The sequence below is a fragment of the Psammomys obesus genome, unplaced genomic scaffold (assembly GCF_907164565.1).
Source record: "Psammomys obesus unplaced genomic scaffold, mPsaObe1.curated_primary_1811, whole genome shotgun sequence".
Lineage (NCBI taxonomy): Eukaryota > Metazoa > Chordata > Mammalia > Rodentia > Muridae > Psammomys > Psammomys obesus.
The window spans coordinates 27,058,198-27,081,836 of record NW_026596134.1 but is presented as its reverse complement, the minus strand read 5'-3'; the positions used below and the strand labels follow the sequence as shown (position 1 = coordinate 27,081,836).

At 44.7% G+C, this 23,639-nt stretch overlaps 1 protein-coding gene and 1 pseudogene across 3 annotated transcripts in view; one reads left to right on the top strand and one right to left on the bottom strand.

Annotated features, from left to right (window-relative positions):
- Window positions 1-23,639, top strand: part of Rgs6 (regulator of G protein signaling 6) — a 420,077-nt gene that overhangs the window by 13,168 nt on the left and 383,270 nt on the right. The gene's annotated exons all lie outside the window — the stretch shown is intronic.
- LOC129666052 (transcription factor BTF3-like) lies at window positions 16,767-17,218 on the bottom strand (annotated as a pseudogene).

Genomic DNA, 23,639 nt, shown 5'->3' with positions numbered 1-23,639 from the left:
TCTATTTTAAAAGATCCAAATACAAAAGAATCAAAGCCCAGAGAGAAAAAAAGAAAGATTCACATATGTCTTATGTCTACTATGCAAATGTGACTGAAGTTAACATTTTGGCCTATATTCTCCTAGTTTGGGATTTGTGTTACGGGTGTCTATAATAAGCAGGAGGGTAATTGCATGTGTGGATCTGTATGCATCTCTCTTCTCTGTCACCCAGATATTAAACCATAGCACAAAGTGTCTGTCATCATCAGTTTTAAAGTTGTAATAATATTTGATGAAGTAGATAATATGAAAATTAGGGCTGGAGAGATGGCTCAGCCGTTAAAGACTAGACTCAGAGCTAAAAAATACAATACAAAAATTATTTATTGTTTATTCTGTAGGACCTCATGTATTTGGGGCTGGGGTTAAACTCCCTATATAGCTGAGATGGCCTTGAACTTTTGGTCTTCGTGCCTTTACCTCTCTAGTGCTAGTATTAAAGGCATATGCTGCCATGCCTGGTTTATATGGTGCTGGAATTCAAAACAAAAGTTTCTACAAACTGAGCTGCCCCCTGAGCTCCTGTCGCGTAATTTAGTTAATTTCTTGTTTATTATTAGTACTGAAGCTTAGCCTTCTTAGGTCAAAAGCCATGACTTGTGTCACACGTGACTCCTGCTGTCTGTTATTTTCTGCAAGGTCAGTATTGGCTCTACAGACATAGACTGACTTCCCCAGAACGCAGGAAACGTTCTCTGTCACTGATGACAGAACAGCAGTGAGGGGTTTCCTAAGATCAAGGACCCGTTTCCTTCCTTTGCTTTCTGCCTTCTAACCCGTGTTCCCATCGGTGGTCTGATGAGCCCTACAGCAGCACCCCACTTCCCCTGAGAGCTTTGTGGATGCCAAGGTATCCAGAAAATTTTCATCTTGGAGCCTATCCAAGCCGTTTGCTATTTTATCCTCTATTTGTTTTTCTTAAGCAGCTAACTAAATAAGAATACCATCTCGACCGTGTTCCACTCCCCGCAGGATTTTTCCTGCCTGCGCACCTCCCTCTGCCTACAATTTAACCATGGGGTGGCTTCTTATATTCTAAAGCTAAATACAAAAGCACAGTTCTGAGACCTAGCCAAGTTCTGCAGCCAAGTTTGAAGAATAAAACTTTAAAACAGCTCTTCTGTCACATACTTGAGAGGGGAGGCAGGCTTTGCTATAAATAAAGATACATTCCATTTCTATCTCGTCCCTTGCAGTCCTCTTGGGTAAGGCTTTTTGTGTATGACTACAGTGTTCTCTGGCTGCCCACTCACCCTTTCAACTTTCCATTTTATGCCTCGTTTTATTTCCATGCTTTATTTCCATGCTCGGTCGTCTTGGAGTTTAGGGACCTTGTGTGACAGAGGAGGAGATGGTCCCTGTCCTCAAGGTTGGGTGTAAGAAGATCCAGTCATTGACTTAGAAACCAGGCTTCCTCCTCATCCCTAACATTTTTCGGCAGCCACATTATATACCAGCGTCTGCTGGCTGCTGTAACAAATTACCTCCGATCCAGTGGCTTAAAACAAAACAAACATATTCCTTCATAGTCCGGCGGGGTCGGAGGTCTGAAGGGATTTAGGCATTCTCTTGATGCTCTAGGGTGAAAAATCCAACTCCCTTTTCCATGCCTCTCCAGCACAGAGCCTCATATCACTCCATCCATCCATGCACCACCAAACCTCCCTGCCTCTCATGTTTCTGCGTTTCTCATCTAGAGCCCCTGTCATAACAAGGAAGTGCACCCAGTAAGCCCAGGATAACTCTTCTCCACCTCAAAGCCCTTAATCCAGTCACGCCTATAAAGCCCGTTTGCCTGTAGAGCAACATATTCATCCACAGCTTGAAAGTCATATGGATGCAAGAGCCTGGATGAGCATGGGTATCTTTGGAGGGCTATCTGCTTTGCTGCTCTGTCTGTCTCTGTAGAGACAATGACAGTTGCTTTGGAATTTTCCCTTCTTGTTTTATAGCTATGGCAGGGAATGCTGATAGTGGAGGTTCCCTTCCGTGACTGTCATGGTGGACACAGAGCAGACCAAACAGATGTGTTTTCTATTTGTTTTTAGCTGAGAACCATAAGAGGGCAGAGAACTAGTAGTTTCAGACAAGGTAGTGAAGATAAGAGGGATCTTGAAGACCTCACTCGTACTCACTGGAGCCCAGTGAGTAGCTGGTTTTTCTCAGAGCACAGATATGACCACATCATGGAGATGTAATTATGCTGATGACATAGTCACGATGAATAAGGGAAAACCCCGCTTACTAATCCTTATCCAGTATGACTTCCTCAGAACATCAAGACATAAAAATATGTTTTTTTTGTTTTTTGTTTTTTGTTTTTTTTTTTTTTTGAGATAGGGTCTTATAACCTAGATTGGCTTTGAATTCCATATGTAGCCAAAGATGGACCCTGAACTTCTGATCTTCCTGCTTCTACCTCCCAAGTGTGGGGTTACAGTCAAGTGACCCTGCACCCAGTATCTGTGGTGCTCAGAAATGAACCCAGGGTTTTGTGCATGCTAGGCAAGCAGCCTGACAACCGAGCTACATTACTGAACCCTACAGTAGATGTCACATTTTTGCAAACAGTGCTTGACTTGCAGACAGTCACGCAGCGCACACTTGTCTTAGCTTGAGAGGCGTGTACACATCCGCTTATTACCTATAAGGTGATTCCGCCCACTCCACCCTTAACCACTGAAGGGTGCAAAAGTTATAATGGAACTTCCAAGGGCGAGTATGACCTTGAGTTGAGCTCACTCACAAACCTATCCAAGAAAACAGATGATAACACTTGTTACCCAGTGAGTGGGAGGTAAACTCTTGCCTCCTTAAGTGAGTTATTAATATCAGACTTCACCGCGTGGCTAAGGAGAGGTCAGTAGTGGAAGAAATGACTTTAGGACCGTTGTCCGCAGGCTGGTTTTAGATTCCTCAAGCTTAGATTGGTTGGAGGATGGGTTTGTATCCCATACTTGTTTCGTATCCCTCAAATTCAGATTGGTGTTTACATCTTGAAGTGATGGGGATTTGGGGATCCAAACAGAAGCAACTTTTTATGCTATATGAAAAAAATGAAGCGTCAGTGTTCATATTTTGAGTTTTATTGAAACCCAGTCACACCATTTGTTTGTGACTTATCTATAGCTTTCTGGAGCTTCCCCCGAGATGTGGAGTGGTTGTAACAGAGGTGATCCAAACGATCAACAAAACCTAAAATATTTACTAACTGGCTTTCTGTAGAGACGTGGCAGGGGACTTGGAAGGGCATGGAAAAGCATCTATAGATATCCTTGTTGGGACCATCTTTTCACAGGTTATTGGCCCCTGCCCTGCCCTGCCCTGCCCTGCCATGCTAGCTGGTCATCTCACAGATCCTGTTCAGCTGGGAAGCAAGTGTGCAAGAGTGTTTAGAGCCTGCCCCGGTGTTCATGTACATAAATGATGTCCCAGTCAACCTCCTGCAGTGGTGCGTCCCTTCCTGCCAGGCCGTGTTATTTACCCTCGTGCATTATTGAGGACCTTTCTGGTTTGGTTTTTGTTTTGCTTTTTCTCCTTCTTTCCAAATACAAAAAGAGCATACTGAGTCGCTTGAAGCGTTGGGCCGTGTGTTCTGAAATATCCCAGGAAGACATGCCACTGCTGGACAGCTGCTTCTGCTCAATGGCAGTGTCCGAGTGGCTCTCATTTCATCGGGATCCACATTGTACCAGGCATTGGGCCAGGATTTCAGGCACAGGAATTGCCCACGGCTCAGAGCGCTGTCACACGTAGGTCTGAGTGTGGGGAAAGGGGCTGCTGGTAGATAAACATAGCCCAGGCTGCTCTGTGTGTTGGAAGTAGGACTGGCGCTCAGTCTGTCTTCTAACACCAGGCTGTGAGCTTGAGACCGGGATGGAAGAAGACAGCCATCTGGGGAGTGGCTCACCCCTGTTCTTTTTTCAGACATAGCAGGGTGTCAACACCTCGTAAGCAAGACGCTCTAGTCTGTGTGTTCCACTGTCTGGTGACAATCCTGAGGTCTGTTAGATAGTTCCTTCTAGCACTTCATACCCTTCAGAGAGTTGCCCTCTCCTCCCGCCCATCTGTAATTCCTTATCCACGGGCTCAGCCAACCTCAGCACAAAAAAATTCAGTAAAATAGTGAAAATTCTTTTTGTGTGGCATTTACATTGTATCGGATATTAGAAGCAATATAGAGATGATTTAAAGTATATGGCAGGATGTGTGTAGGTTATATACAAACATAATCCTGTTTTACATAACAGACTTGAGCCTCCAGGATTTTTCTTTTTGATAGGGACCAGAAAAAAAATCCCTTTTAGGTACTGAGGGACAACTGTCCTGTGTCCATGAAAGTGATGTAGAATACAAAGGGGAGATGTTATCTACTTCTGCCTGGGAAACAGCCCAGGTCTCAGAGAGAGGACGAGACTTAGCTAGAGTCATCCAGCTTTTTAGTGGCACAGTGGACTAGTTCCCACGGCTTCTTCGTGAAGCAGAGCCAGGCCACCAGCCACCACAGAAGTGTGCCACTGAAACTCACCTTACGGTGGACTCTGCATAATGGCAGTGAAGTGCCTCCTCGGTGGTGGTCGTTAGTGACTGGCAAGGCCCATGTCAGGCCATTGGAATCAGGGACCATCCCTTTACAGCCATTTCTATACAGAGCTCAGTGTTGTCCCCCAGAACCCTGGCTCTCCCACATCAATCAGCACATCTGCTTGAGTCTCAGCTCCCAAATAAATTAGCAAAGCAAAACAAAGCAGATTCCCATTCCTGGCTCTCCTGGCCATGTGGCTCCAACTGAGGAAGGTTGGAATGTACAGAGAACTTGTTCGGCTGCATCGTGTAGGAGAGTTTGTGTTCTATGGGTCATAGGAACATGCCATTCGTTAGAGCCACTGGCAGCTGCAGACCTGCTTATTGAGCTCTTTGAAAGCCATCTTTAGTACTGCACGGGATTATTCTCAGGTGCAGTTAACCAGTGCTGTCTTGATTTTTGTCACAGTCTCTGCAATAATGCCCTTGGCCTGCCCAGTGTGCCCTCGGCCTCACACACTTCCATTTGCTCTTTCCTCTTCTCTGAGGGCAGGTTTAGAGATCTACAAATTGCTAACCTCCCCACCCCCAACCCTGAATGCCCAGCACTGTCTGAAAGGCATATGCCTGAATCCTCACTCACTACCCACTGCTGTCTAGGTAAAGCAGATGCCTGGGGCTCAGTGACTGATGGACCAACATCCACATGGCATCTGATGAAAAACCACCCGATTCCTCTTGATAAGAGTCTCCCTTCACCCCTTGGCCCATGGGAATATTCCTATTCTGTTTATATGACTTCATCCACACTCCTGTATAGTTTTGTGCATCTTTTAGTGACATGTATTTTGAAAAATGGACAGCTGGGCAATTTTGTTGTTCATGTGAACATCACAGAGTGCATACAAAGCTTGGGTGGTACGGTACATAGCCCAGTTGGCCTCAAACTTAGCAATTTCTTCCTCCCTTCAAACTCACCAGTTTCTTCTTCCCTTGGCCTCAGTAGTGCTGTGATTGTGGGTAAGGTCTGCCATGCCTGATTCTGATTTTTCTAAGTAGGAGTATACCAAGGTACAGTGAAGTGAATTTTGTCACCTCACTCATTCTTCCTATTGAGTATAGCATCGCTTATTCTCCTGGTGCGGCATGAGCTGGGCATAGTTGCGTGTGTGCTGCTTTCATGACTGGCAAAGCAGTAGGCTTGTGTCTTTGTGCTACCTTTACAATGGTTATGCCCATCTGTGGACAGGAATTTTCAGCTGCGTCATAATCTGAGACCACAGCTGTCTACATGGCCTGTCAAATAGATCATTGTTATGTGGTCCATGAGTGTATACGTTGCATTTTGTCACACCAGGCTATTGTATGTGCTTGGCTCCAACTTGACCATAAATGAATGCAGGCTGTTGATCAGTCATCCATTCTTTAGACATCTTTAGTTACCTTTATCGGGTGATTTTTTTTTTTTCCAAATGATTTCTTCCTATATTGGGTGTATATTGTGGTTTGGAGGTTCGAAGTTTGGCTGGCCCCTCTAAACCTGGCAGGAGTTACTGAGCTTGGCTGCTTGGCTGCTTGGCTACTCTCCATGTTACGAACAGGTGTGCCATCACACACGTCATTCCTGTACGTGCTTTCATTCTTCCGGTTCTGTCTTTCGTGTTCTCTATCTGTCTGTCTATTCTCACAGACAGAGGGGAAGAGAAAAACTTAGATAATGTCAGTCTGTATTTTTCTCATCAATTGAAAAACTACCCTTCCTTTTGCTTTCCCATGAAAGTGTCGTCTGTTGGGTCTTTCCTTCTTAGACACTCTCTTTAAATTAATTTTATTACATAACCAGTCCATCCTTAATACTTCAGAAAATTCAGTAATTATAGATACATACAGAGAAGGTCATAAAATGTATAGTTGCACTCAGAACGCAGTAACTTCTGTACATTCGTGATTTAACAGAAACTAGAGACTGTACTTCATGTTGGGAATGCCACTTAATAGATTGAAAACATTTCCACTGCTTTCAGTAGTATTCTAGAACACAGACTGGAAACGTTTCTGTAAAGGTCCAGATAGTAGCTATTTTAGACTTTGTGAAAGGAATGAGAGAGCAGCCACAGATGGTATGTAAATTAGTGGGCGTGCCTACATGCCAATAAAACTTTATAAAAAACAGGCGACTGGCCAAGATTAGCCTATGAGCTGGGCTGGAGTTTACTTCTGCTTCTCTAGGGTATCATTTTTAACGGCAGAATAGTCTATTTTACCAGTCTATCACTGTTACCTAGACAGGCAGAGTGATAACTTGTGCTCGAGGCCTCACTCTCTGCTTGGTACAAACTGCCTGGTTGATTTGGTTTATTCTCTCCTCCGTTCCTGCCCAGGACACTGAGGTGTAGGTTTCACTCTATTTAGGTTAAAGATGCAGAAACCAGGATCAGAAATGGGTAGGTAATTTCCTAAACTGAGTTGGCTGGAAGTCAAAATTTAAATTTGTTTTGGAAGCCAAGTCCACAAGAACTCATTTTATCTTTATGCCTTTGTCGTCTTTTTTCCCCCCCTTAGGATCCATTCTTAGAATAACAAGTGTATTACAAGGCTTTGCTGTGTCTTGGTAGGCTGAGAGAGGTAGAGCCAAATCTCGTCTTTTGTTTTGTTTTGTTTTCTGATATTGTACAGCAGGGCTGTGTTCTTCCATCCTTACCTATAATGACACTTTCCAACCTTTGCTAATTTCATAGCAAATAAACTTCATCGTTTGAAAGATCACATTAAAATTACACATGCAGGTGAACCTTTATGGTACGCATGCTCTTTCATCTTTACTACTGGGAGGAAGGTCTCATTCAGAGCTCCCCTCCCCCATTCTGTAAGAGGAACATTTTGTCTTATCCATTGATTGTATGGAAACTTTCATATAAGGGTGTGTGAGCTAAATTCACATTGCTTATTATGAAAATGCCCCCGTGTCTCCACCCCCACACAAAGAATTGCTAAAATCAAACATGAAAGTTTATGGTTGTTTGCCTGAACTTCAACTTGCTAGGTAGTCATGGATGACCTTGAACTCCCTTCTCTGGGATTACAGGCGTTTGGTGTGGCATCATACCATGTGGCATGGAAATATCCTAGGGCTTCATGCTAGGCAAGGACTCTACCAACTACAGTATCTGCCAGCCCCAAATATTTGGTTTTAACTGAACTTGTTAGACACTTGGAGACAAAGAAAAAAAAGGAAAGAAAGGAAGAAAGAAAGAAAGAAAGAAAGAAAGAAAGAAAGAAAGAAAGAAAGAAAGGATCCCCAAACTGTAAGAGAAAACTTAATTATGTTGTGATGCTTGTCCTTTTGTGTCTCTCTTAAATCACTGGAATTCATGTTCTTTAATTGGAATGCCTGCCTTGCTGTGGCCATGGCAACACATCTTAGCTGCCATGAGCAACTCACATCTTGACAAAATATTTCTTTAGACATTGGCTTTGAGACGTAAGTCATTATTCAGTGTGTTTTGAGAAGTCGGGATGAATTAATGGATGGCAAACCCATAATTTTATACTAATTATGAGTGGAATTAAGGTATTATCTACTGATCACCTACTGTGTCCCAGCCATGATGTTATTGAATTTGGTCTTCATAGTGTTCTTCTATTGCAGGTATCCCTGTCATCCATATTTTATACACAACACTGTTAAGACACTAAGAAGTCTCTTGATCTGGGCCCTCCAGCTGCAAACAGTGACGCTGGACCTTGTCCTACTGTCTGAATCCTACAGGCTTGTTGCAGAACGAACTTGCGGGTATTGTAGGGGCCAATCTTGATGGTCCAAGCTGGAGTTCAAGTTACTAGGATGTCCCGCAGCAGCAGGCTCAATGGGCCTCAGTGAGTCTGACCAAGATATCAAAACTCATATACATGCAAGCAAGGATCAGGGATGGGATTCTAAGAACCCTAAAGGTCATTGTCCCAACATATCGTATCTTGGGCTTCTCTTGAAGACAGAGGGCAAGGCATCTTAGACACCCTGATAGAAATATATATAATTCTGTCTTATTTTATGTGTCTGGGCATTTTGCCTGCCTGAATGTTTACACACCGTGTGTGTGCCTGGTGGCTGAGGAGGTCGGAAGAGAGCGTCTGATCCCATGCAACTGGAGTTGCACATGGTTGTGAGCTGCCATGTGGGTGCTGGGAACTGAACCCAGATCCTCTAGGAGAGCAGCCCAGAGCGCTCTTAACCACTGAGCCATCTTTCCAGCCCTGTATTTGAGAAGGTATTTTCATTTTATTTATTTATTAATGGTGTCTCTGCATGGGGACATGCATGTGCCGGGGTGCATGTGTGGAGGTCTGAGGGTAACTGCGGACGTGTGTTCTTGTCACCTGCGTTGGCTTGGGGTGTAAAACTAAGGTTGTGAGTCTTGGCCGCAGCAAACACCCTTATTTATTTCTGTCCAGAAGAACTATTTTTATTTTCCTTTGGAACTACTCTCAGTTGCTTAGTTTGTATCTAAACTCCTTATGCTGCCAGTTAAGGGCTCTGTGAACTGAACAGAACTTTACTAGGGTTTCACCTTCTCTCCTGTGACCTCCCTCAGATACACACGCAGGTCTCTGGGAAACCCCTCAACCCAAGCGCAGCGTGTGCTGTTTCTTTTCTCTCTGTTGTTCACCACTTCTGTGCTTTTAGACTGTCCCAGTTGCCTGGCCCCACGCCCAGTCTCCACTGGTCAGAATTCTGGGCCTACCTCAACACTGTGGTCAAGTACTGAGACTCCATTCCTGATTTTGACAGGCAAGTAGGATCTCTGTCTCTCTGATTTCTGATAATTTGTTTGGATTTCATATGTGGGCTGCCTATCTGTGGGATAGTTTTTACACAGTTATCATCCCCCCCCCCCGCCCCAGGGGCGTTAGAACACTCTTGAAGGTGAGCTCGAAACTCCTCTTTACTCCCTGTAGGAATTTGTACGGTCCCCTCTCATCTAGCAGTCTTCCAAGATTAAACAGAGGATGGCATGCTTCTATCTGTACTGACTCTGGGTCTGGCACTGTTTCTAGTCTTGTTATAGTTCTGGGGTTACTCTCAGGCTCCCCCAATTCATATGCTGACAGACACCCGGACTCCAGGACCAAATACAATCGCAATGTGATTGTATTTGAAGACATGATTGTTGTGGATGTTACTACCTGGTGTGTGTGTGAGGTACTGGAATTGGGTGGGCCCCTACCTCACTCTACTTGGTGTCCTCATCAGCAAGGGCTCAGGTGTGTACAGAGAAAATGCCACTTGAAGGCTGGAGTGATGCTACCACAGGATCTGCTCTGCTAGAACCGAGGCCTGGTGCTGACCCCTTGTTCCTGTAGGGGAAGCATAGTCCCAACAGCAGCTTAACCTCAGACTAACTTCAACTGTTTAGTCCCCTCAGTGTGTAGCCCCAGGGAACTAACATGCTCCTGGTGAACTGGCCTTCCTTATGGCCACCAAGAAGGCCATTTCAGATGACACCGTGTGGATTTGGAGGCTGGGGTGGGGATGTCTGATACCAGGGGTTACCCAAGCGCCTTCCCTGGGACCTGTGCTGCAGATGTCTGCTGCTCTCTCGGACAACCAGAAACCAGGCACCTCCACACAAAACACAGCCTTCCTGGTTCTTACCATGTTCCTCCACGATCCCATTTTGTTTTTTTTCCTCAGCCCCAACTAAAAACAGCGGCGTCTCCTGGATTTCTGCAGTGATCTGGAAAGCAAGAAAGAGCTGGCACCAGGCCCTGGTTGCTGCAAGCAGTGACCAGCCCAAGGGAAGGGCTGCCTCTCCACAGGCCAGGGCCTTGGTGCTCTCTGGCGTCATATCCTCGGGAGCATGGACACAGGAACCTGGAACTCCGGCAGGGTGGAGGGGGCTGCTGGCTGTTCCTTGGAGGACTAGGTGGAGAGCTTCCTGCCGTGGGCTAAGGTTCTGCTGGGCTTCCATACTGCAGCATTACTTATTGGCTGGGGCGCAGCCACGGGCAGGCTCCTCAGTCTCCCCAGGTCTCTGGTTCCTAGTCTATAAATGGAGATAGTGGTGGCGCTCACCTCGGAGGGATGCTGAGAGAAAGGGGTGATTTCACGCGTCAGGAGATGAGATCCTGATGCTGAGCAGGCGCCCCGTAAATGCCCACTTGTATTGTCACCATTTAGCCAGAGTACTGTATCTAGTTCATAAAAAAAGCTGTCTACTTAACTGCTCCATTTTCCTTGCTCCTCCCATCCCCCCACCCCCCCACCCCCACCCCACCCCCACCCCCTAGAGAGCATTGCACACATTAAGGGATGAGGCACTGGTTTACACACACACAGATGCGGGCCTGGCCTAGTGGGGAATTTGCAGCAAAGCTCCTGGGATAAAGCTTGGCTGGGCTCCTGGGCCTCTTCTGGCTGAAAAGTCCCCTATGCTACCTGCCTTCCCTGTTGTTTAGGCTCCAGCGACCAAGGATGCAACTTGGTGACTGGCCTCCCCGGGGGGGCCTTCAGAGTCACCAGGGGTCTCTCTAATTAGTGATACTGATGAGCACACAGGTATTTATCCCGTGGGCAAGAAGGGCTGCTTAACATGAAATCCAGTCAGCAAGGTGGGGCTCTCACCAAGGGGCTGTGGCCTGAGGCACTGGCAGAGACAGGGAGGAAAATGGCAGGACCTAGTCCCCAGTAACCATCCCCTCCCCACCCACCGATTCCCCTCCAAGGTCACCCCTGAGCAGTGCTGATGCATTCAGCTCGTATTTGCTGACAGGTCTTCATTTTCCGTGGGGATTTATTAAGCACATCTGTGCGCCAGATCCGTCCTGAGGCCTCAGCAATAAATAAAAGGTGAGGTAAGACTCTGGCCTGCCTTCAGGGAGCGGGCAGCTCTGTACTTGGGAGAGTCCCGTGGCCAACAGTGTGTGAAGTTGGTGGGTTACAGGTGTTGCCTATGGGATTCTAGGAGTGGGATCCTCAGTCAGGTTGGGTTTGGGACCATGGGTTATCATTGGGAGGTCATCATCTTTGGTATTACTGATGTGATGTCCCTGTAAGACTGTGCTTTGTAAGACAAGGATTGTGACTGTTTAAAAAATGTGGGTTTTTTTTTTTTTTTTTGTGTGTGTGTGTATGTATTCATGTGCCTATGTGTGTGCACATGTACATTTATATGTACATGTATGGAGGTCAGAGGTCAACTTTAGGTCTTGTCTTTCAGGCACTATCCACTTGATTTCTAAGACAGCACTGGCCTGGAACTCAGCCAAGTAGGATATGCTGGCTGGCCAAAGGTCCCATGGGATGCATCTACCTCTCTTCATCCCCAGTCCTGGGATTAATTAGAAGTATGGGCTACCACACCTGGCTTTTAAGATGCAAGTTCTGAGACTCAGGCTCAGCGTCTCCTGCCTGTATTGATGAGTAAGCAAATTAAATGATATCTAAGAGCTGAAGGCTGAGGAGAAGGTGAGGGGAAAGCTGAGGGGTTGCAGAAGAAGAGGAGCCAAGAGAACAGAAAACAGTTAAAAAGGACTGGGAGGGAGCAGGACACGAATGAAAGAGCAGAGCTGTCTTTCAATAAAGCTTTATTTATAAAATTAAGTGGTGGGCCTCATTTGGCCTCATTTGAAGTAAAGTAGTTAATTGGCAAGAATTTCTATAGGATCGTTTTGCAGATAAGGGAATTAAAACCAGGAGGCTTGGGTATTTGGTCAGTGCAGTAAAAACACAGCCCGATTACTTTGGTTTCAAAGCTTATGTTCTTTTCAGCAAACCATAAAACTTGGCATCTCCTTTTCCAAAGTAAGCGATGTAAAAGAGAAGATAAAATGATTGCCTCATGGTCACAGACCATGGCAAAAGCTCCAAGTATGTGCAAGATGCTTTTGAGCATAGGCTTTTGTTTTGTTTTGTTTTGTTTTATGCTCTTTTTAGAAAAAAATTTTTTGAAACAAGGTTATTAGTCTGTATTTTCGGCTGCCTTCAAATTTATGTAAGTTCTCTTGCCTGAGACTCCCAAGTACTGGGATTACAGATATGAATCACAGTGCCCAGCAAGAGTACAGACATATATTTTTAATTTTATTTATATATATATTTATTTAGTTTTTATTTATATATTAAGTAAATACATTTTTATTTAATTTATATATATATGAGTATATGCCCTGTGTGTGCAGGTACCCATGGAGGCTGAAAGAAAGCATCAGATCCCCAGGAGCTGGAGTTACAGGTGGTTATTGATTGAGACACCCAAACTTGAGAGATGGAAACTGAACTCGGGTCCTCTAGAAGGGCAGTAAGTGCCTTTAGCTGCTGTGTTATTAGCCCCAGTACTGGCTGGCATTTTTTGATAAGAGGAATGGGAATAAGTTTCCTTGTGGAAGTAGTTTGAGCTAGCAGTTGAAGAAAGATATAACCTTAGCAGATAGAGATGGGTGAGGGGTCAGCAAAAGAGCCTTTTAGGTGAAGGGAGAAGCTCAAGGCAAGTTGAGAACATCCAGGGCTCTAAATTTGGCTGAGCATTGTGACCTTGGCTGTCAGCAGAGATAAGAATGGATTATGAAGAACTTTAGATACTGAGGATTAAGATCTGGACTCTAAATTGGGAGACACGCCGAGTGCATTTGAACAGGATTTCGACATACACATGACAAGAAGAACCATCTGATTTTGTTGCACAGAGTGTTTTTTCCAAGAGATCACACTTGGGCGTTTACTGCAGAATCTTTGCATGATGGAGAATATGAAGGAAATAGAGCATATGAGTGATTCTCCATCCATTCTTGGGACCTGAAAACTGTAGGCAGAGTAGAAGAATGGCTTATGATGAGAAGAGATGGATAATAAAACTTGACAAGCTAGGAAAGAGAGCTTATTTTCTGTGGGAAGGTTGTGGGTTCCATTTTGGTCATGGGTTATTGTGGAAGAGAAATGTAAATACGGAACAGAAGGGTGTAAGTGTGGATTTAATCCTCAAGACTGAGGTGGTTGGGAACTATGGCTTTCTTACAAGTGGCCAGATAGCCACCTGAGCTCAGATCCACCAAGGGAGTGTGGATAGCAAAAGATGCTCTGAAGAGAACCCAAGAGACTTAGACTATCAAGTCCAGGAAAGAGATGAGAGAGGTGAGAGACATAGTGATATACTGGGCTGGGATACTGCATTGGAGGAATCAAGGAATCAAGGCGCGTTGAGGTAAAGGAATGGTCATCAGAGTTGCATGCCACACACAGGAGGCCAGAACTGGGACCACCATCCGTAGAAGACTGACTCTAGCACCCCCATGGGTACACTAGTTCCTTACAAGACATGGCACAGCATTGCAAATAATCCTTGAACATCACGGGTACCCTGAAAACATCTTCAGATATTTTATAATGCCCAGAGCGATGCGAACACCATGAAAAGAAAACCTTTTATATATTCAATGTATATATTCAATGCAGGTGTAATTAAAAGCAAAAACCTTTTGTTTCACAGTTGACTCTGTGACACAGACATTCCCCCCCCTCCCCACAGAGGCCGGGTGCTTTCATGAAAGGCCACTAGCCTTGGAGATCACATAATTACTGTGGGTGATACCCAAGAGTTGTTTTAAGTGTGGGCTGCTGTGCAGTTGACATTATTTGCCTTTGCTCTGGATTCTTAAATCCATTTTTGTGAGGTGGAGTAGTCATTTGCATTTGACCCAGCTCTGCTGTTGGCTCTGCCTATGGTCTCTTCTGCAGCACACATGATTACACATCACTGCGAAACTGTCAAGCAAATGCTTTCAGTGGCCATGACCCTGCTAATTGTGGAACAGGTCTGAGTCCCCGCTGAGTCCTCACCAGGTGGAGAAAACTCTTTAAGTGCCTGTTTTGGAAACTGTAGAGGTGGCCCATTTGTGGGAGACGGAACTACGGAGTTGAGAACCATTCAAACCACACAGATTCCTTCTAAAATTCATTACAGACTTGTTGTACAGAGCTGTGAAAATGTAGTTATCTCCTGGGCCTCATTTAAAGTAAAAAAAAAAAAAAAAAAGAAGATATGTACCACCAATCTTCCCGCTCAAATGAAAACCCTGAATATTTTACACCTGTGCTTTCAAAGATGTTAAATAAAAAAGGACTCACACACACACACAACATCACAAGGACAACGGCAAAACCCAATAAAGCCAATGGTAGAATTTCAACTGGAGATGCTTTCACCAGTTAAAGCAATGGCCGGGTTTTATCTCCTTCCTTCTTCCACCTCGAGTTTTGGTGTCCACGACATTATCCTTTGGTCCCAGATGGATAGTGGACCCATAAAGCAGTGGCCTGAATTAATTTCCTCTGCTGGAATTCTCCCCACTACTCTACTGTTGGAACAGTTGTGTTCTACCTACCCAATCTGGCCAAAACCAGCTTCCTCTGGAACCCTTCAGAGATTGGAAGTGTTACAATGTTCTTGAATTTGTCACAAATTTTGTTCTGAAGTATTTAGATACACAGTAATCTCATTTGACTTTCCAAGAATCCACAAGCTACACGGCCCAAATACTATCATTAAAATCTGTATTATAGGTGAAGCACCTGGGACTCAGAGTGGCTTGTGAATTAGCCCGAGTAATGTGGTCCTGGGGGTACAAAGGTCACAGTGGTTAGCTTCAAATTAAAAACTTTCCATGACTTTGGGGAGCATTTTTGACATTGGTGTTTGTCCTCCTCCTTCCTAAGCCTTCAGTGTTTAAACAATGTTACAACATCATCTCCAGCTCTGGAAGGGCACTGACTGTCCAGGGCCCAGGAGCAGAAACCACAGACTTCAAACGACAATTGCCCTCAGTGGAGGTTTGGCCTTTATCAAGTGAAGGTCTTTTATTAGGGAAGCTATACGTTTAGGCAAGAAGCTTGCCAGATTTTCCAAGAGTGGGAACTCCCAGGTTTCCAGGGCTGGTCAATGATGATGAGCATGGAGGGCTTGGCAAAGCGGAAGTCCCTGACAGCCAGCCCTGCCCGAAGTATGCTGTTCTGAATTTCTGGGGAGGCTTTTTTTTTTTTTTTTTTGGTACATTATCTAGACATTTTTGGCTTCAGTACCAATGTCATGTCTGTATGCCCACAGGTCTTAACAGCTGTTTATTTACCCAGTTGCAGATGGAAAATACTAGAAAAAACACACATCCGTATTGAACAGCCACAGGCCTTTTGCCTTATTGCCATTCTCCAAACAGTACAGTATAGTAATACAGTTGATATAGCTTCACATCTAGAGATGATTCAGTATATAAGGGATGATACGCTCAGATCATATGCAAATTCTATGCCCTTTTACCTAAGGGACTAAACATCTAAAGATTTTGCTTTCTGGGAGGTCCTGGACACATTCATTCCTTGGTGGACACTGAGGGAAGGTAGCATTTAGTTTTAGAGCTAAGCTTGTTCGCCATGATTTAGAAATAAGCCTGATAGTTGCTTCCTGGTGCTTCCTGTATGTGCCAGCCTGCACTTCAGTTAGATCGAACACTTGCCCTGCTGCGAAACAGAACTTAGTGACTCTGCCAATATCTGAGCCCTCAAATAGTCTTTAAATATTCTTAACCCCGGGAGCTGGCCCAAGAAATTGCTTATTCGTTTCCCTGTACCACTCAGTTTATAAACCCTGGCTTCCTGCTGAGCACAGACACACAGGGTACCAATCAATAAGCACTCTTACTCCTGTATTTTGGGCAATGAGAAAAATGAGTGAAGGAGAATCCCTGAAAGAGGAATTAAATATTATCATTCTGTGGATTAGCGCTGCCCAGGCTACACTTTAACCACCATTTTTATTCTGCAGTGAGGGATTTTAAAAAGTGTTATTGAGATATAATTCACTAGAATACAACTCACCCAGGCAAAGGATGCAATTCAACATTTTTGGTGCATTATAATAACATTTTTGATATATTATAACCATTAAGCATTTTTCTTTTACTAGGCAGAGAATTTTATTAACCTTTTCTCAAACCTTATTCCCAGCTTCTTCAGCTTCATTTATCACAAAGAAGGAATTGTGTATACACATCAGCTGCAGAATCCAGGGGGTTGGGGCTTAAAAATACTGGAGACATAGATTTTATCAGAGCCACAACACAAAAGCAGTTTAAGGAGAGGGCATGATATGAAATAGCACGCCCAGTAACTCCTGCCTGTTTCATCTCCTTCAGAAGTTGTCCCAATTCAGTGCCTATGTCTTAGGAGCCTTATCAGCAGTCTCCACAGGATCTAGAATGTCATCATCACCATCCTTCTCACCAGTGGCAAGTGCTGTTTTCCGTCCACTGACTGCTTGGCTAGAGCTTCAGCCATTCCTCCTCTAGTCAGACTGCCGGCACCTCGCGTTCCTGTCAGCTGCTTCATTTCAGCATAGCCTTTGGCAGGAAGGTGTTTGCCGCCAGCAATGCCTGAACCTTAGAGTTGTTCAAGTGGAGCACAGTTCCTTGCTTTGTGAACACACCCCCTGTTCGGCACCAGAGATATTGTCACCCGACATTTTAAAGGAGGCCTGAGGTTCTTATCGTCTGCTGTGGCTGTTCCATGAACCATTTTCATCTGTCTATGAGCAGTTCCTTTCCCACCGATGTGCATGCGTACCTGCAGTTTGGAGAGTTTTTCCTTGTTTGTAATAGTTTCTTTCATCTTGTTAGAGAAGAAATGGAGCCATGTGTGGAACTAGGGTTCACACCTAGGGTGTCTCTGGCAGAGCCACTGAAAATAAGCACCCATGAGGGATGCAAGATGGCAGCTAGAGGGCCATTAAACATTTTTAGTGCCTGGTATAGTTGGCATTAATTTTGGACATTAATTCGTTTAGTCCATTATCCCTTATTAGGATACTGTGGGCTGGCTAATTTGTTAGCAATAAAAGTTGATTTTTCTCATAATTCTGAAGGCCAACAAGGCCAAAACCACAGTGCCAGCATCAGGTGAGGGCCTTCATGATGCACTGAACATGGTAGAAGGGCATGCAAGAGAGTCAGAGAGAAGGGGAGGGACTCAAGCCATGCTGCTATTGGGAACTTATTCCCCACCAGAAGTAACTCACTGGCTGGAAAGCAGTATTAGTCTGTTAGTGCCTTTAAGAGTCTCTATCTTAAGACCATTGCATTGGACAACTTAAGACCATCACATTGGTAACTATGTTTAGCATAAGTCTTGGAGGGGACATTGAAACCAAATATTTTTTTTCAACCATTACCACCATTTTCAAAACTCGTCATCACCGCAAACAACAGCTCTGTACTCACTAATAATAACCTCCTGTAAGACCTTTTTGATAGTCTTTGTTACTCCCAAGTTATATTAAACCTCTGAGGAAATGTTTTCCTTTTCTTTTCTTTTGTCTTTTCCTTCCCTTCCATTTCCTTCCTTTCTTCTTTTTCCTTCTTTTGAGACAGGGTCTCGCTACAAAGCTCAGCCTGAAGTGGAAGTTTCTGGTTTCTTTGGAAACTCAGTTGGGTCATATGAATGTGTGTTTTTGCCTTGGTCCCAAGTGTGGCATGTGGGAATGTTCCCCCCCTTGGAAAACAGCACCCATAAGACAGCCCCTGGTGAAAAGGCTTGTGCTGTTTGTCAGCTGGAAACTACCTTGTGCTAGGGGCGTGGTTTTTGGAGCTGGAAAACATCCTCCTACGGACTCTGAGAAGGGGTAAATAGAGGCTCACGGACAGTGAGACAACACTTTTTGCATGGCTACGCTTTACAACACTTTGCTGCTTTTCGAAGAACTTTTCATGCTGCTTAGCCACATTAGCAGACTTGTGCCACTTGGGCAGAGAGTCTCGACACTTCTGCTGCTGGTATCATATCCCCAAAGAACCCAATGACCCTAATCAGCAGGAAGTAACTAAAAGAGGTCTATAGCCCCCTTCCCTACTAATCTCCTTCCTAAGGTCCGGGCGTGAGAAGAGAGGTAGAGACATTTAAGAACCTTAAATAAAGTAGATGTTTGAAAAAAAATCTAAGCCTACACCAGCCTAATTGTAAACTCACAGTGATCCTCCTGCCTCAGCCTCCTCAGTATCGGTCCACCACATCTGATGGATAGTTTCCTTCACCTATTCTTGCTTTAGAAGCGTGTGCTTTTGTTGGGAGAATTCCACATATGACACATCATAGTCATGTTTTTGTTTACTGAGCTAAAATGCTGTGACCAAGAGCAAATTCTAGAAGAACAAGTTTGCTTTTGCTTACAGTTGATGGGAGTTAGAGTCCGTAATGGCAGAGATAGCATGAGTATGGTAGCAGGAGTGGGAAGCAAAGCCCAGTGACATATGTCCTCCAGTGACATATGTCCTCCAGTGAAGCTGCTCCTCAAGACCCTGCAGCCTTCCTAGTTAGCACCACAAACCAGGGGCCAAGCGATCACGCATGTGAGCATACGGCAGGGTGTGGGGGCCATTGCTCACTGAAGCCAAAACAGTACGTGATACACATTGGAGTCTCTTAGGACTCTGCCTACAAGACAAGCATGCAGGACATCATTAGGATCTCACTCGCGATGCTGGGGGAACAGGCTGGAAGGGTGCTGGCAGGAGCAGATGTGCCAGGCATTAACCCTCACCCTTCCCAGTGGAACTGGATTATTGAGTTGGGAGGTTATGGTTTGAATGTCCCCTCCGAGATGTCAATGCGATGGGCTTAAGATATAGAATCTTAATGGTAATGAATGATTACTGCTATCTTGGAAGGGCTACCTCTGGATCTGGGAATTAGATCCTGGTAGAATCAGTAAGTTCTTGGCTTGAGTCCCACCCCTTCTCTCTGACTGACATGCTGGCATGCCCTTCTACCATGTTCAGTGCAACACGAAGGCCCTCACCAGGATCTGCTACTGTGGTTTTGGCCTTGCCAGCCCTCAGAACTGTGAACAAACTTAACTTCTACTGTTTATAAATCACCTAGCCTACAGTATTCTAACAGAAGAGGGTGGCCTGAAGTATGGTACAGTGTGTGTGTGTGTGTGTGTGTGTGTGTGTGTGTGTGTGTGTGTCTGTTTCCATGCCAGCCAGTTGTAGGATGTAGTAGGTTACCTCCAGGAAGGGATAGATGCTTGGGTTAGGTAACTTTGAACCAATGGGCAGAGAGCATTGGCAGATGAAGGGCCGAGGCAGCAGTGTTCAGACCTGGGGGTTTAAATACATTTGGTGTTTCCTTAAGTTCTGCTGCCTCTTTTGGAGTCACCTTTGCAGCCTCAAAAATCCAAACCAAACTAAACTAAACCAAACCAACCAACCAACCAAAAAAAAAAAAAAAAAAAAAAAAAAAAAAAAAAAAAAGCCTAAGAGGATATGATGGTGCATACATGTAATCCAAGTATTTAGGAGGCTAAAGCAGGAGCATTGCAAGTTGGGGGCCAGCCTGGACTACATAGTGAGTTAGAGACCAGCATGAGCTACTCAGTGACACATACCTAAACTCTCTCTCACTTTCTCTCTTGCTCTCATTCTCTCTCTCTCTCTCTCTCTCTCTCTCTCTCTCTCTCTCTCACACACACACACACACACACACACACACACACACACACGGTGGGAGAAGGGTTCACCAAGAATAAATAACAGCAGCAATAAAACAAACCCCAAACAAAACAAAATTCCTATGTCTGAATTCACTGATACTGGGCAGTTCTAACAGGTAACTCAGATTGGGAGGTGGGAACCGCTTCCTCAGTGTGGAGTCTTCAGTATGGCGGAACCACTGTTTTCACTTTGGTGTTTGAACTATCAGTATTGTCAGCTGGATAGTAGTTGTGTGCCTTTCCAAGTTAGGGGCAGGCATCCCTCACAGTACAGGAAATGTCTGAAGTTCAGATTCAGGAACACTTACTTGAACCTGGCTCAACCATTTCCAATTCCTGTGGGTTCGAACTTACGCTCTGCTAAGTCTTCTCTCCTGAGCAATCTGATTGGGTGGTACATCTGGGTGGTGGGTTGGCAGAGCACTTACAGATCAGCACAGAAGCAGCAAGCACCTCTGGAACCAAGAGGCATTATCCACAATATCCCTGTTGTAATAGGGATGGAAGGAATGAGAAACATGAGTCTTCAGAGGGGAGACAAAGTGCAAAGTGATGATGAAGGGGGCAGTGGCAGAAACCATTTTTTCTTCTCTTCAGGTGAGTATATGTTGGTCTGACCCATTAATGGTGTAACGCTAATGACAGAACATTAGGCACAGGGATCCCCTGAAAGTAAATGTCTTTTTCAGCACCCGGGATTAAACCCAGGACCTTGTGCATGCTAGGCAAGTGCTCTACCACCGAGCCACACTCTCAGCCCTGAGGAAAGTAAGCATCTTTGGCATAGTGAATCTAATTCTACAACTTCACCCCGAGGAAACGATGGGCCAGTGTGTGAAGCTGAGTTTACACAGTGCCCTGCAGAGCTCTGCTGCTGGCTGTGGGAAATGAGCAGCATAAACGCTCGCTGGCAGGGAATTGACTAGATAAGTTCTGATTCTTACCCATGCACTTTTAGATCAGGGGCAGTAAAAGCATATTTGCTTTCAAAAAGTGTTTCCAAGAAAGCCAACACATGGTAATAGTGGGAAATATATTTTTCTCTGAGTAAAAGAATTCCAGATGAACTTTATTTTCCATCTCAAATATTTTTTTCATAGAACAGAAACCATAAAAACAAACTACCTGTATTGATCAAATTTATATTTTAATTTTCTGTTCATAAAAAAAAAACATGGAACTATTTCTAAAGTTATGCCCTTATCTATTCCCTACCTTCTCCCATCATTCATATCTCAGCCTAAATGGAAAGTCTATGAGCTAATCAGCGTTTATTTCTGGTACTTGGAGTCATGGGGTATTTGTATTTTTTTCTTATACTTATTCACGTTGTACAGGTTTTTATAATGCAATGGCATTACCCTTATAAGAGAAAAAGAAAATAGCTTTTAACATACCGGTGTGCTTGCCTGACCTGTTTTCCATCTAGCCTGGCATCTATTGCATGTGAAGGGTCCTTGAGTTAGCATTTCTTTCTGCAGGTCTTTCTTCCTCCCTTCCTGTTTAAATCATCACCCTCTGGCTGAAGGGCTGCGTGCTGCGTGCTTTACTGAGTCAGGGCAGATCCTCACCCCTTGCCTTTGTTTCCCAGCCACGCTTTATCGCATCTTTCGTCATCTTACGTTTTTGTTTTTTCCCCTTAAGGGGAGTTCCACTTTCAGAAAGGACATTTCCGGGGGTAGCTTCCATCATCTGCCATTATGGTTTTGATTTGTCTATTAAAGGGTCATGTGTCCTCCCAAAAATATTGATGATTGCACTAAATCATTCCGTATGTGCCGTTGGGAAGGGCGTTGAGGCTGGAAAGACTGTCAGGCAGGTTGGTTATGTACACCTAAGGAGACAGGAATGGTAATTCTCCAACAGGTGGAGGCTCTTTTATGAGGAAACTCGGTGTTCCTTAGGCCCTAAGTGAAGCCTCTTTTGGGTGCCTCTCTCTCCCAGGGTATCTAGAGCTGATTGCTCCACACATTTATCACAGAACCGGACATTCCGTTATAAGAAGTGGTCGCCATGTGCTGTTCTGTTAGACCTCCTCACAGGAAATGTGGTAGCCCCTTCCCTCCCCAGCTCCTTGCATTCATGCCCTTCATAAACAGAAGATTCCAGGAATGACTGAGCATCATTTCTAAGATGGGGTTATTAAGTCTCGAGGATTTCATTTTGCACGGCCTCCCTTGGCTCGTCCCCCTGTGTGCAAAGCCAACTAACTGCCATGTTGGGAAGACAATTAGGAAATATACCAAGAGAGGATCATCTGCTAATTTAAAAAAAAAAAAAAGCAGAAGTTGTCCAGAAACCATGTGATTGAGCCTGGTCATAGATCTTCCCTTTGTGGGGTCCAAGTGGTACAGGAAGTGCCAGGAGCTTGATCACAACCTCCAGTCCCCCACCTACGAGGTGACCAATTTCAGATCTCGGTAAACTCCATGAGGCAGTAAATGCTTGCTGAGCAAGTTCCGAGTTTTGTGGGTAATTTCTTCCATATTAGCCTATAACGGATATAGGCTTCAGTACCAGAAATGCGGTGTGATGTGACAAAAAAAAACAAAAAAAAAGAAATTTGAAAGTGGCTTTGAACAGGGTTGCAAAGCAGTGCGGACTGAGGAAAGTGCCAGGTAGAAACTTTGAATTCAGCACTTTGAAGCAGAGATCTTGAGGAGACTGCCTGGGAAATCTTAAAGGGACTGGGAAAAAGGAGGATTTCTTATATGTACTGGCAAAAGATAATTAGCAGCACCGTCACCCACTGTCATGTGGAAAAGAGGAGGAATTGTGCCTGCCGGACAGGGTGATGCAGTGAGGGAAACAGAAAAATTAAATTGCTATTTAATTTTTTTCCCTCCTTCCTGGCGCTTGCAGTAGAATGTCGAGAAGACAGACAGATGCCAGGGGCAGAACAGTTAACAAGGATGGGCCAGGTGCCATGGTGCCTGCCTGTAATCTCAACTACGAGAGACTGTGGCAGGAGGCTCAGGAATCCCAAGTCAGTCTCAGCCACATACCGTGACTCTGTCTCATGTTAGAAAGAGATAGGTAGGTAGGTAGGTAGGTAGGTAGGTAGGTAGGTAGGTAGATGGATGGATGGATGGATGGATGGATGGATGGATGGATGGATGGATGGAGAGAGGGAGGGACGGAGGGAGGGAGAGAGAGAGAGAGAGAGAGAGATAGATAGATAGATAGATAGATAGATAGAGGAAAAAAGAGAAGGAGCCAAGCCTTGCTCATCTTAAAGATGCCTGGCCTCTCCCATGGGTCTTTGTTATGATATCTATTGCTGCAACAAAACACAATGACCAAAGCAATCTGGAGAGGAGAGTGTTCATTCAGCTTACACTTCCATATCATTGTGATATCCATGTCATCATCCATGGAGGTCAGGTTCCGGAACTCAAACAGGGCAGGGTCCTGGAGGCAGGAGCTGATGCAGAGGCCATGGAGGGTGCTGCTTACAGGCTGGCTTTCCATGGCTTGCTCAGCCTGTTTTTTTGTTTGTTTGTTTTTTAATAGAAACCGGGACCACCATCTCAGGGATAGCAC